The sequence below is a fragment of the Channa argus genome, chromosome 4 (genome assembly GCF_033026475.1).
Source record: "Channa argus isolate prfri chromosome 4, Channa argus male v1.0, whole genome shotgun sequence".
Taxonomy (NCBI): Eukaryota; Metazoa; Chordata; class Actinopteri; order Anabantiformes; family Channidae; genus Channa; species Channa argus.
Window position 1 is genome coordinate 8492710 of NC_090200.1, and position 14144 is coordinate 8506853.

The following is a 14144-nucleotide window of genomic DNA, read 5'->3' on the forward strand; positions in this document are numbered from 1 at the left end:
AAGAAATTGTGGTTCTTCTCTTATTGATGAAGGGTGAGCCTTGCTAAAAAACTTCACTTTAAGTCATGGAGCCTATTTCTATTAAGGAATTTGTAACTACGAAAAATGTTGTAAACTGTACCTTTTAATTTTACAACGCTTTGTCTGTGGCTTTACCCAAAGTACTTGTGGACATGAATCTTGACACCTGCCCTCTTGCTTCTTGCTTTCCTTGGCTGCAGGAAATTTGGCTGCAGCCTAAGGATGCCATGTGGCTTTGTCTGAATCAGCGTTTTCTGGTGCTTTCAGACCAGTGTGACTCAAGACAACAGTGAGAAGCATAGCCTGACAGGTAAGCTGAATCAAAATAACTGTTTCCTATTATTGTCTACAGTTAATAACCATATTAAAATAGCTGTTTCATACTATTTCACACTATTACACAGTGTTTTTGTACGAAACACTTCTGTCAGTTTTAAATTTGCAGGTCTGTTGCTCTCGACTAAGCACTTGCTAAGTCTCTTTAACTATTGTGCATCTAAAATGTCTTTTACACCACTTTATGCTCTTTGTCTTTGTCTTAACGTTTTTCAACTTTATTCTTTTTTTTAAGAGTTTGGGCTTTTGTAGGGAATCAATGCTGTGTAAAGAAAAATAATCTAACAACACTAACTTGCAGTATATAAGAACTTGCAACTTCACTACTACAAGGACACAAAGACATCAAGGAATTCTTGACTGAAAAATCAACATCTTCAGCATAGCTCTTCGCAGACCTGCTGGTTGTAATGGCCTTCAAACAAAGGGTTAGTCATTCTTGCAGGGAGACTTGAAGGCCATGTTATCTGTCTCGATTTCTTCCCTTGCTGCCTAAGCTTTGTTAGTTATTCGCCTTTGAGTCTTAGCCCATATTAATCTTCCTCCCTATAAACAGTTCTCTGACACAGAAAAAAAACTATAAAGCAACCAGATTTGTCAAACTGCCTGATAACCTCACCTTGTTAACTTGGCTCTTGTGGGCGTGTCTATTTTAGCTGACTAATTTACATGTTAAAGATTACTGCTTTTAATCCAAAAAAAGTACTTTCCGACTTCTGTTTCTGTTGATACGGAGCTTCTTTCAAGTACACGCTCATCTCCTCTCCCTGGCGAATGAGTTCATTCTTTCTTACTTGACAACAAAGGTATTTCAAAATTGTAGCTTCATGTCAGATACAAAGTATGGCAGCTATTTTTAGACATATTTTGTTTTTGTTCTGTTTTGGCAGTTATTACCACCTCTACTTTAAGTTCTGGGACTGCTACCTTGTCTCTGTAAGTCCCCCCTATATTTCATGCCACTGCTGCTCTGTCCTTTCACATTCACAATATGTATTTTTGGTTCCTTTTTATTCATCCGTGGACACATTTGATTTGTTGCCTGTTGTTGTGTCTTGCAAACATGCTATGTTGCTGTTTTTACAACTCTGCTTCAGTAGTAAATGTCAGCTGGTTTTTAGTGTTTTGGTCCTGAAAAAGTTGAGCATCTGCAGCCGTGTGTAGTGTCCTTGTCACTGTCTATAGTTGTATAAAAATAGTTGGCACACCTTGGAAAATGGCGTATTATTATTTGTTTGTTATTTTTCCCTGAAGCAAATGGGGTAAATGCAGTTACAGGTGAGACATAGCATATGTTGTTTATAGTTTATCAATTATAATATAGAATATATTATTAAAAAGTAGTTAAAGTCAAAGTTTGGAGTATTTCTCTTTCGGATTTAGGAATTTCCTCCCGCTCTTCCTTGCAGATCATTTTAAATTCGGAGATATTTATAGCTTCCCTTGCACTAACCGCATGTTTAAGATCTACCCACAGATTTTCAGTGATACGCAGATAAGCCATCTCCTTTTCAGTTTCCCTTCCTGTATGCATGACCTTTGGATACAGGATATGCTGATATTTAGAGGAAGCCATTCTTACTTCTCTGCATGCGTGTCAACCTTGTCATTGGGTGCCACGCAACCCAGTTTGGGTTATATGGTATAGTTTTCTAAACCCAGGGGGGCTGCACTACTGTATCTGGACAATTACATCTTTTGCAGATCTTTCATCTATGGGGATTTTCTTGAGCCTTTTTTGCATAGCAGATGCCCCGTTTTATTTGAATGTTTTCATCTTCTTGACCTTCTCTTGACTTCTAAAGCTCCTTTACATACCATTCCTTAATGAACTCTCTGACCTTGGAATACTGTATCTTTTTGTAGCTTTCCATTCCATGTTAAGCATCATGAATATTTTTTTAAAAGGTTTAAGAATAAATTAACTTATTGCCTGTATGAAAATAATATCAACTAAAGTTGTAAAAAAAGGGAAATTTATTAATATTTATTTAGATTAAATATTTTGTTAATGAAAGTGTAATTTATCAAAAAGCATCACTAATTTAATGTTTTTGATAAAAACTAAATTTATCATGTCTGTTCTGGTGTAAAGCGTGAAGGGAAAAATCTTTTGCTGTGTTGTAACAATACTGATCAGGATCCATACAAGATCAGCCGATTTGCTGAAGACATCTTTATCCAAAACACCGGGAATTTTTGTGATGTGCTGAAGTGTGTGGATTGCTCATTTGCTAGGGCCACAGTTTGTGGGTCTGCTATTTAATGTTAGTCTGCCTGTAATAGTGTATAGAGTATTTAAAGGATCCTCCACAGCTGCCTTGCAAAAGCCATTATCAAGCCACCAAAATGTGCTCACATTTTTCTCTGCAGGTGAGGATGAACTATGAGCTAACCTTACCATTTGTGCACTCTATGTTGTTCCTGTTGCAACTAACTAAAGCGTGACTGTGGATCAGAAGGTGGAGCAGTTGCCCACCAATCCCAGGGTTGCTGTTTTCATTCATATGTGAATCAATTTTTTTCTCCCACCCTTACTATTATTAAGGGTTTTTGTCATGTATTTGACGTAAAATAATAAAGAGCTATTATGTTCCTCCGTTTTAACATTAAAAAGCTTTTGAATAGCTGGGTAGTGTGGCACAGTTATTTTGACAGTATCATGTGCATTAATTTGTGGCCAGTCATGATTTACAGACTTAATTAACATCATAGCAAAATCTTTTATTTGTTTGAGCGTAATTAGAGTTGTTAGTTCCTTGGTTGAATTCGGACCGCCACCACACATTGCTCTGTGTTCACAGGCACACCCTGAAAGGCCCTGCACCGTCTAGTTTCATGGAGGATCTGGGAGTTCTTTAGGCGGATGATTTGGGTGGGTGGGTTTGAAATATTTATCTTCCTAAATACTGATTCACTAATAGTGCAATCATTAAAATGCACAAATGTGCCATCTACCTTTCTTCTTGATTTTCTCTGGGGAACTTTAATCAGTGAGTTGGTGAAGGGGGTGTCTGGGGTAATTATATGCACAAATACTATAGAATACTATACTATATGTCACCAGTGTAAAGTCAGTGCTGTATTATTGACACTCTTCAGTAGAGATTTCATAGAATGAAAGAAGCAACAAAGGGTTAATTTCCCTGTAAGAATTAGGAAATTTGTATAAAAAATATAGAGCCCTGCCTGTTACTGGTCATTACTGTTAGTGCTTGACAGTAGTAACAAATGAGCATATCTTGCATGTGACTGAAGAGGACTGTGGCAGTGTGATAGTTAAATTGAAAACCTGGTAAACAGAATTGTTTTTACCATATGGCCCTGCAATTTAAAAAGGAATATTTACCTATATTACAACTGCAGAATCAAAAAAGCTAAGGTGCCAGATGATTAGGTTTCTTTCTATCTTGCTGCTTTCTATCTATCTTGCTTTTTCTCCTTAATCTCCAGCCGCTTGGTGTGTTAAAAGCTGAATACAAAACAAATGGTGAGGGGCTCATGGTGAAGCAAGTTATTTATAAGGACCATGAATTCATCTGAACCTGCCTATCTGCCAATGATGTTGCTACGTTGAAATGCTCTGCAAAATGCCAAGACCTCAGAATAGATGTGAACCTTTTTCTCCTATAACAGCTTTATGCACCTATTCACAGTAAGATAAATTATGGTGCAGATTTGCACTTATTAATATTCAAAATCTGGTGCATACTGTAGCTTTAAATATTTCAAATGGGGATGTAGGATGCTTTTGTTGGTGTAGCTTCGTTATCATGTAGGCTGAACAACTGTACACCTTATGAATATCCAATGATATAAGTGGTAGATTATGGGTTTTAATCTCATATAAAATACATTTATCTGTTCATACCTAGTTCACCAGACTTTTCTGTTCTATTTAGTGTATGTTTTGGCTTTGATACAGATGGCACCTGCAGCGTTTAATCCCTGTAGGGTTTCTCAGGGCTCAGTGTGTATTGACTGGCATGATATGCATAGTTCCATCAACATTGCACACTGATGACTCATGTAAGCACTTTAAGTTACTCTACTCATTGATTATTGGAGTTCCCCTGCTGTGATTGTTCTTGATAAATGGATTAGGATGTGCTCTGTTTTTTTTTTTTTTTCCCTCTAGAGTTTCCACATGAGCACTGCTCAATAAAAGTGCCCTTGGAATCTAGTTTCAGCATTAAACTATGTAAATATTTCCCATTAGGACCCCATTGATAAGGTTTAAACCCGTTAGGCTTTATACGGTATCTAGCTTCCATGAATGTAGTGTAAATGTGGAAAAAGATAGACCTGCATAGTGGTCTGTTCGTGACTCAAATAATGTCAATGGAGCCAAGGTCGGTAGTGATCAATAAATGACCAGGTGTCTGGAATATGTATCCCCATCACACTCCTGTTTTGCCTTCCTCTCAATCCCTGACTTTCCCTTAAGGCCCCACTAAGTGGACTGTTGAAACCAAGCAGTTGTTGTCACAGAAGTCTGAAACACCCAAGTCATTATTGGCGTTGCTGTTATTTCTGCCTTATTTTGTGATCTAATGCTGGTGGATCTAAGGTCAAGTGGGGGAAAAAAACATCAGGTTCATCAGTCTCTTTGGATTAAGCATATTAGGAAAGGTTTGGAAGGGGTGGGTGACAGTTTACCCTAACGTCTACCAAGCTGTGACCCACCCGTCTCTATACTGTCTGCTATAGTTATCCCAGGCCTGTTTCAACTTAGTTATGGCAGGAATGTGCCATTGCATGAGAAAAGGTCATCACTCCTCACTGCCTGCTGTGGCTTTTCCCCAGTCCTTCGTCAAGGCTGCCAAGATATGGAGATCCTTTCCCACACATGCAACCCCCCTCTCATTGATCACTGAAGAATGTTGATATTCGTTATGCAGGGAGCTAAAGGTTCTTTTATCCAAGCTGTTTAAACTAAGTAGCAGTGTTATCTTTTTCTTTGAAGCTTTACTTACTCATGCCCCGTTAGTTTTTAAATAAACCACTGCTCCAGTTTATTGTTAGCATAAATTAATAACTTGTCTCATATGAAACCAACCATAGCTTTTCTTTGACCTCATTGCATTATTGCACATAATTTAGCTTTTAACCACTTTTTTACATCTGGTGCTCAAGCTCACGCAGACTTTTTTCTTTAATGTATCACACTGCAGCCCCAACAATGTCGTTATTCATCTTAACTCGTCAGTGGCCTGGAAATTTTCTATTTCTCCCATTTATGAAACTGGAGTCAATTTTCTGTGCATGATGCTCTGTGAAATTATGGCCAGCTTATGACACTGACTGTAATTTTTCATCACTGTGCCTAGTGGGGACAAACCAGCATTTGAAGGTCAATGAGATTTTTCCCTATGAAGAAAAGTTCAATAAAGCTCGTAATTGTAGCAATCCCAGAGATTTAATGGAATGAGTGTGTTTTATAGCGAAAGGGGAAAATGACAGTTTGTTTTTGTCTTAAATTGAGTTAGTTTGCTTACTCAGTGTTTCTGTTTTAGTACTGACTATCTTAACATGGTTCATAGTCAAAGAAATGGTAATAATGCAGTATGTTAACCAGCAAACTGGTTAGGATACAGATGGTAGCTTTTGGGCTGGTCAGAAAGATAACTGGTTGCTTTAATTAGTTGAAGGAACTTTATTCAGCATAAAAGAATTCTCTAACCACCACACTGTGTGAAATTAGATTTATACAGTAGATAATGTTTATAGGCTCAGATACATTGCAGTATATCAGCTTCATTAAAAATCAAAGCCAAGTCTGCCAACCTCAAATCTGCACTCAAGGGTATTTGCAGTGATGGAAACCCCTGACTTTTGAAAGTAGCTCTAGTTACTTCACATGTTATCCTGTAATCTGTGTTTCAGATTTATTGGCACTTGTCTGCCTAGAGACTTTCAACTTGATCTGCTCTGAGCCCTTTTGTCTGACCACCTATTGTTTCAGTGTTTAGTTAACCTTGTCTTCTCTGACTTTTCAAACAAGCTGAAGTTTCAGCTGTTTGGCTTTTGGCCCCCCCACACACCCCAGATGTATTTTGTGCTTTGATGACTGATTGAGAATTTGGAATTCATGCTTTGGAGTTGACATTAAAGTCATAATGGAAAACTTCTAAAAGATGTATCACTGTGTAATGCCTCTGGCTTTCATATCAAATGGCACAAAGTCCTTGCTTTATTTTAGTTATGTAGTCATATTTATGTCAGTACCATGTCAGTTTTCAAAGTTATTTGATGACTGATGGCAAAGTATGTAACTGTAAATTAAAGTGCATAGAAATGTTTAAGCATGTGATGGAAGACCAAGTATTTCTTTCAGCAATCACATTATAAAGCTAATGAACATACATATTGGCAGGGTCTAACTTTTAACTCAAGGTGTGTGTGTGTGTGTGTTTGTGTGTGTGGGCGGGCAGGCGATGGATACACATGCAAACATATGTACGATTGGTGTTACTATGTATTGTAGGTGATGTGCAAGGCCAGATAAAAAAGTAATAGAATATTACCTCCAGGGGGATGTATCATTCTGCCAATTTTGAAGGGATTTAGCCGTTACGTGAATTAAATTACAACACATTTTATGCACATCAGTTTTATTGACAGCCCAGAGGCTACCCATTTGAATGTGTGTATAATCTTATTTAAATGGAAGGGGGTTGTGAAGGACTATGGGCTAAGTAAAAATAAGTGTATGATGGTGTACTTTTTTTGGCCAGAAGCAAACTTGCATGGATTTTCATTAAAAAAAAAAAAAAAAAGCCAAAACAACAAAAAACAATTGATCAGTAGGTTCAACTAAAAATGATGTTGAATCGCATCAAACTACAGAATTGAATATCAATGTGACAGAGGGATTATATACATTAAGCTTTAACCCTATAGAAATACTAGCTCAAACCAATATAGTTTGGTTGGTGTGAGTGAAGAGACGGATCATCCCACCTTCAATTACATGTTTTTTCAGCTTAATGCCAACCTGAAAGGTGGGGTGAATCCTTCCTTTGTACCAAAGTCTGACATTTGTCAGAACATAAAGTGATTCGTGTAACGTGCCACTTTTACACTGATGTATATTTTCATGTTAAAGGAAACTTCCTTATTTTCTTGGTTTTTTTATGCTTCAAATTTTAGAGGGATTTTTTTTTGGCTTTCATATCAATGATTTCAGAAAATGCTCTTGTTGCCCTTATCTAGTCCTGTGTTATTTCCCAAGACTAAACTACATTTTAAAATTGATTCAAATACTTCGAATACTTAACATAACTTCCTTGCATGACTACCTCTAAGAAGACGTACGGTTTGTTATTCATATTTATATTCAGAATGAATTTGACAGCACTGTCATATTAGAACGATCGGTTCTTTATAAATTGAGCTAATCAAATCATCTAGTGATAATAACTGTTAGTTTAATAGTGCAACATATACCGCAGTCAGAACATATATTGCAATGTAAGCTTTTTCCAATATTGTGCAGCCTTAGCCCATATGTACACACAGCCTCCATGTCAAATAATGGAAGCCAGGCATTACACTTAGCAGGAAAAAAGCACAAATACTAGACACATTATTGATTAGAGTGCAAATTGAGCCTCTGAGCTAATGGGTCATCTTTTATGTCTGCTGTACAGCATATTTGGCATCATAGATTGGTGAGAACCCACTCCTTGACCATCACTCCTCCCTGCTGTTAGTGATCATTTGCAATCTAATTTAGCCTTTCTCATGCAGAATAATTTACAGTCTGTGTGCATGTTATGCCGCCAACCAAGGGCTTGAGAAAATGTGGGAAGAACACAGCATTTGGCGGTAGATTGCCTCAATAGATCAGTCAGCCTGTAAACAGATGTTAGTCTGGTCACTTACTGTCTCTCCTTTTTGTTAATGTGACCGTATCCAATTCCCATCATTCTTTGTGAAAATTGCACAAATTAAGCCAATCATTCGGAGCCTAAATTCTCCCTAGAGGTTTTGCTCACTAAAGTCTAGAATCCCCTACAGGAAAAAAAACAATCCAGGAATTTAATGGATTTAAAACGGATTGATTTCACACGTTAACCCTAATGCATTCCTTTAAATGTAAAATGACCCAACTCAGTATGATCTGTTTGCTTTGTTATTTGTATTTTAATCAGTTGCTCTAGTTCACCAAAAGAATAGTCTATAATTGTGCAGAAATCATTTTTCAGTTGACTGTTTTGGACATGAAAATGTAAAATAAATAAATTATGCATAACTTTAGAAGAGTTTATTTGAAGATTACATTGTAACGGGTAGGTAGACTTATAAATATCAGACTGTTACAGAGCAATATCATAGTTAATGGTATTTGATGTGACGTGGTATTTCATCCTGCATTACCATTAGAGGCCCCTGAGGGGAAAGAAAAAAAAAATATCTATCTATATATAGATAGATAGAGATAGAGAGATAGAGATATATATAGAGAGAGAGATATATAGAGAGAGAGAGATATATATAGAGAGAGAGATATATAGAGAGAGAGAGATATATAGAGAGAGAGAGAGATAGAGAGAGAGAGAGATAGAGAGAGAGAGAGAGAGAGAGATAGAGAGAGAGAGAGATAGAGAGAGAGAGAGATAGAGATAGAGAGAGAGATATATAGATATATATTAGATAGATAGATATATATAGATATATATTAGATAGATAGATATATATAGATATATATTAGATAGATAGATATATATATAGATAGAGAGAGAGAGAGAGAGAGAGAGAGAGAGAACATGACCGTAATGTAGTGCAACGCATTAGTTGAGGATTATATTAAATTTGAAGTGAACAATAGACCAAACAATAGATTGCAGTACTTGATTCGCTTGACTATCACACATCAAGTATGTTCTCTTCATGACATGGTTGAAACCAAAAGAGCCTGTAATGTAATCAAGATGTTAACACTTGAAGCCATGTAACTGAGAAAGAATGAGAAATACTTAGGACAGAGTGGTGAACCTGGGAATTTGTGGAGGAAAATATGCCTTTTGTTTGTTTTGTCCTTGTTTGTGGGGAAAATTCAACAAAGCCAGTCTGATAAGGGCTAAATGCTAGTTTATGACCCTCAGCTTTACATTTTTAATAGCACTGATGTTCTTGCTGTTTACATCAAATACTATATAAATTCTTCCCTCACCCTTCAATCCAGGAGCCTCACCAGTGCAATTAATTTGCAGCACATTTATTCTTTCCACAGTGGTATCTGTCAGTGCTGAATCTCACAACTGCAGATCATGGCAGCTTGGTCCCAGTTAAATGTCATGTTTAAGTAACTGTATAGGTTAAAGTATTTAAATGAATATGAGTAAGTATTGTCAACTTGTGTCAGTTTGTAACAGTAACAGGAATAAAATGCTGCAGCATATAATTCATATAATTATATATCACTGTGGAACCTTTAGAGAAAGTTGAAAGAGGTTTTTTTTTTTCTGTATGTAAAAAATGTCACGTATATGCTACTTCAGTCTTCAGTACTTTGGGTAACTTGGGTGGTGTAAATGTTATAAATTATAAATTCAAAAACAATTACAAATCCTGTTCTATTTACCAAAACTTAGAGATAATTTTGTTTTTGGAATCTCATTCAGGTGGTATACATACTAATTATAGACCATACTTTTTTGTTGCCCATACTACTTAAAGACTTTCTCAGGACTATGCCCCCACCCCCCATTTAACCATCCACTACTGCCTAGATGGCCTAATTGAACTTAAGATACATAATTAATGTCCGGATTAATTTCAGAAATGGAAGTTACACAATGTGTATTAAGCTAGTTCCCGAGAAGTAGGTAATTGTTAATTGTTTACAGTGATGTTGTGTTGTACTTGTAGAGAACTAACTTGTCTGCTCAAGGATCATTAGTTTAAGTTTTGTGCTCTAATTTGCAGCAGCAGCTTGGTTTTTTAATCTACACTAACTCTGAAATGGTGGAGAATAATTACAAAATGGTGCATGGATTCCCTGAGAAGACGTTGTAACCACAGTGGTTTGTCTAACATGTTATATGCATATTATTTTACTTATTGCGTTGTCACTTACCCTCTGCGTGTAACCCATTTAGATCTCTCCTTAAGTGTTTTTTCTTGTAATAAAAGAGGCAGTTTCACATTCCAAATGATGTTTGTCACATGCCCTATGAAAAACTGCAGTGGTGTAAGCTCATCATGACATTTCAAAGCATGAAATTCAAAGCAGTCCAGAGCAACATTGTTATGAATCCCCTAAACCCTTTCAGGTTGCAATGTGATACGGTTCTTAAAGGCTTCATTGCCTGGTCCTTGGTTCTGACTGTGTTGGGGTGTCTTGTTGCTGCATGTCTCTCACAAGCTCAGCTGTTGATGGAATGCAGGGCTGGTGGAGTAGGAATATTTCTCCACAGACTGGCACACACGTGCAATCATCAGAGTACAGTACTACAAACCAGGATAAAGTCACCGCTAAACAGAATTTACATTGGGTTTGAACAATTTGCACAAGTTTTTAATACAGGGATTACTGTATGAGCTCCCTTTGTGAGCTCACCTTTGCTAGCCCTGTAATCCAACAGGTGTTTATGTTTCCACGCTGCCTTATTAGATTATATTTACAGTGTCACTTCAATCCACAGTCCCGCTTTTATGATAGTTACCAGTGTAGTTACCAGTGCCACCCTTATTACTTAGTACCTGTTGATTAATACGAGTTATACTTCACAGGGCTAATTAGGCCTGACACCCTATAAATATTACTGAGTGAGGCAGTACAACTCAGAATGGACTGCCATCAATCACTGTTTTAATGACTTAATTTCTCTGCATTAGGAGCAGCACTGATGGATTTTGATATCTTGCCGAGCGTTGTGATGACGGTCACGTATTGCTCATTATGAAGGTCAAAATATTCCGCTTGGCCATGTGACTTTTTATAAATATTCAGCAAATGACAAAGACAGTAGCTCAATAGCTTGAGCTTTGAATTTAAACCTACACGTTCATCACTTATTAGTAAAATGTTGGTGAAATTTCACGTATATGTTAAATTGAGCCGAGCATGGCATTTAGCAGAGTCAAAACATTTGCATTTTGTGTTTATTGTGTAAAATCACAATCAAAATTAAAGCATAACATGCAGTTAGACTTAACTACTGTGTCTCACTACAACAAGTCTGTGTCAGCTGTGTCGGCAAATGAGTAGTCACTGCTATCCCAGTTTTGACCTCTGGCAAGTAATATTACACCATCACAGATGCACCAGAAGGCTTCAGTTAAATGTTAAAACTGTGAAAAGTATTCCCACACCAGTTTCACCAACCTACAGGCAAGGCTTGACATTAATGCATCACACGGCAAGTAAGCTCTATGATTGGGCCAGTGAAATGCATTATGCGGTTGCATAAAATCAAATTGTAGCGCTGCACGACCTTAAAGTGTCCACGGTCTGATTTCAAATGAACCCGAGACCAGGCCATTTTAGTTTTCATTTGATGGTGTCCTCACTTCATGGTAACTTTATGAAGTGTTCGCCCTGTTTGTCATATAAATGTAACTGACATTAGCTTTCTGAAGAATAGTGTCCTTCAACAACTTTTACAGACATAAGCTGCAGCTGCCTTCCAATTTATACTGTGTGAATGTGCCAAAACAAATATTCATGGAGTAGCTTCAAATTCGGTTGATCATTGAGCGCAGATCGCTATTTTCATTGAAATAGAAGTGAAAGGTGCTTTGACAAACACAGATACAATCTTTAAACCAAAGTAGGTTATTTTATATTAAACTGCCAGAGCAGGGATGGCTATGGCGTGGTTAAAGTCGATGAGTAGTAAACAAACTACTACATAAAAATGATTTTAAATATTAACATAAACTAGCTAGTAAAATAAACCTAACTAATCCTTTTGCCTCATTGTGAGCAGCTCTACAAAACGTGATCTCTGTCAAATATCCTATGAAGGAGGATATTTTACTTTGAATAACCATCCAAAACACACATGGTACCTGCAGGTATCTCTGCACCTGTTGGTGCATCTCTTTTCCTGTTAAAACTGTCTCTTTAAATCCACAATCCCACAGTGTAGGCTCCCTTTAATTTGGATGTAATAAAAGTGGGGGAATAACACTCCTGCCTGTATGTACAAATACATATACCACAGATGTTTTTTGTTTTTTTTAGAAGTGTCACCTTTTTTCTTTTTTTTTTTTTTTTTTTTATACGCCCGGAAATGATTTTTTATTAAATAATGTAAAGTAATATGTTCTAAGTAAATTTTTGCTGTTTACTTGAAAACATTTTGGAAATCTTCTCCTTTTTTCCACAAAAGTAGAAACAAAAGCTGTTTTTGACATTTTATTTTGTATTTCCTAAGTCTATTTGCATCTCTACTCCTGACTCTTTGTTTATGCCTTTTTTTTTTCTCCCTCTTGTGTGTCTGCCCTTTGCAAAGGGTCCTTCATAGGTTCTTATCAGAATTTTTTTTGTCTTAAAACAGGCCCTCAGAGACCTGCTGCAATCAGTCTGGAGCAGGAAGCGAACATAAGCAGGCTATGCAGAAGGCATTATTATGTATTTAGCAGCCACGGTTGACCCTTCTCTTGCTTTCCTGTCATTCCCCCCCCCCCCCTTCCTGTGAGCACCCCCAACTGTTGTTGACAGGAACACACTGGGTATTCATTTTTCTCTAAAATCTGCCCTTTTCATGAAAGTTGATCTATCGAGAGTATTTGTTTTCAGTGAACGCCACATTAGAGGATATTTGAAATGCTTACAGCTTGTATAGGGACAGAGTGCTGAGCTCATGTACAAAAATGAGAAGTTCTTTTGGAAATGGAAAATTTGAGCTAATCAGGATGTTCTTCTCTTTAGCTGATGTCAGCTCTGACTATTTATTTTTAACATAAAAAAAAAAAGAGGGGTTGATAAATAGATATGAAATGTGGAATAAGGTGACATCTGCGAGGAGGTATGTGTTGGAACTAATGTCAAGACTGTCCAGTATGTACATCGTTCATCGTACACTACTATATTTCACCTTCTATATTAACAGGGATTTAACATTGTGCTTCTGTTGACCTAATTATAACAAATATGCAATCTGGTATGTATTCCTGAAATACTAATTTCTCCCCAGAATCAACCGCCAGAATGTAATTGTACTGTATTTACAGTTCTGTGCAGTGTATACTGCAAGTTTTAGGCATTATAAATGAACGAAGGATGCTTTAAAAAATAATGCTGTGCATATTATTTATTTTTGACTTAGCTTTGTAATAGTAAACTAAAAAAAAAAAAATCAAAATAGTATACCACTTTTGACATATTAAAATCACAGCTCTTTAAGACTGTCTCATATATTAAAGGTCTCATTGTTTTAGTCACTGAAGCTTGTTCTTTACAACTCTTACTGCCTGGGGCTATTTAACTACTGCAAATAAATTTGGGATAGATAACATTGATCTAAACACTTAAAGTGCCCAAGACCTTTGCACGCACTGATACAAGCTAGATTATAAGAAATTGAACACTGACAGTCTATTCATAAAGAAAATATCCAAACTTGAGTCAGGTCTCTCTGTTTCATATCGTCAGTTAGCTAAACAGGAAGTCACACTTAGACTGATAGTTTGTAGTGTTCACTGAGAACCCTCATCAGTGTCAAAATACTCACAGTGCAATACGTGATTATGATATACAGCAGCATACTGATTTATAACAAATAAACATTAATCTAAAGAGCTGAAATGGCATTGTGCAAGTGACAGTATTA

General features: G+C 36.7%; 1 protein-coding gene across 7 annotated transcripts in view; it reads left to right on the forward strand.

Moving 5' to 3' along the window:
- peak1 (pseudopodium-enriched atypical kinase 1) overlaps positions 1–14144 on the forward strand; it is an 89226-nt gene that overhangs the window by 16202 nt on the left and 58880 nt on the right. For 6 of the 7 annotated variants that reach the window (XR_010914131.1, XM_067500651.1, XM_067500650.1 and 3 more), the window contains one exon: positions 222–331. The exons of the other annotated variant lie outside the window; for it this stretch is intronic. The gene's annotated coding sequence lies outside the window, so the exon portion shown is untranslated. The remainder of the gene's footprint in view (positions 1–221; positions 332–14144) is intronic. 7 annotated transcript variants of the gene reach the window in all.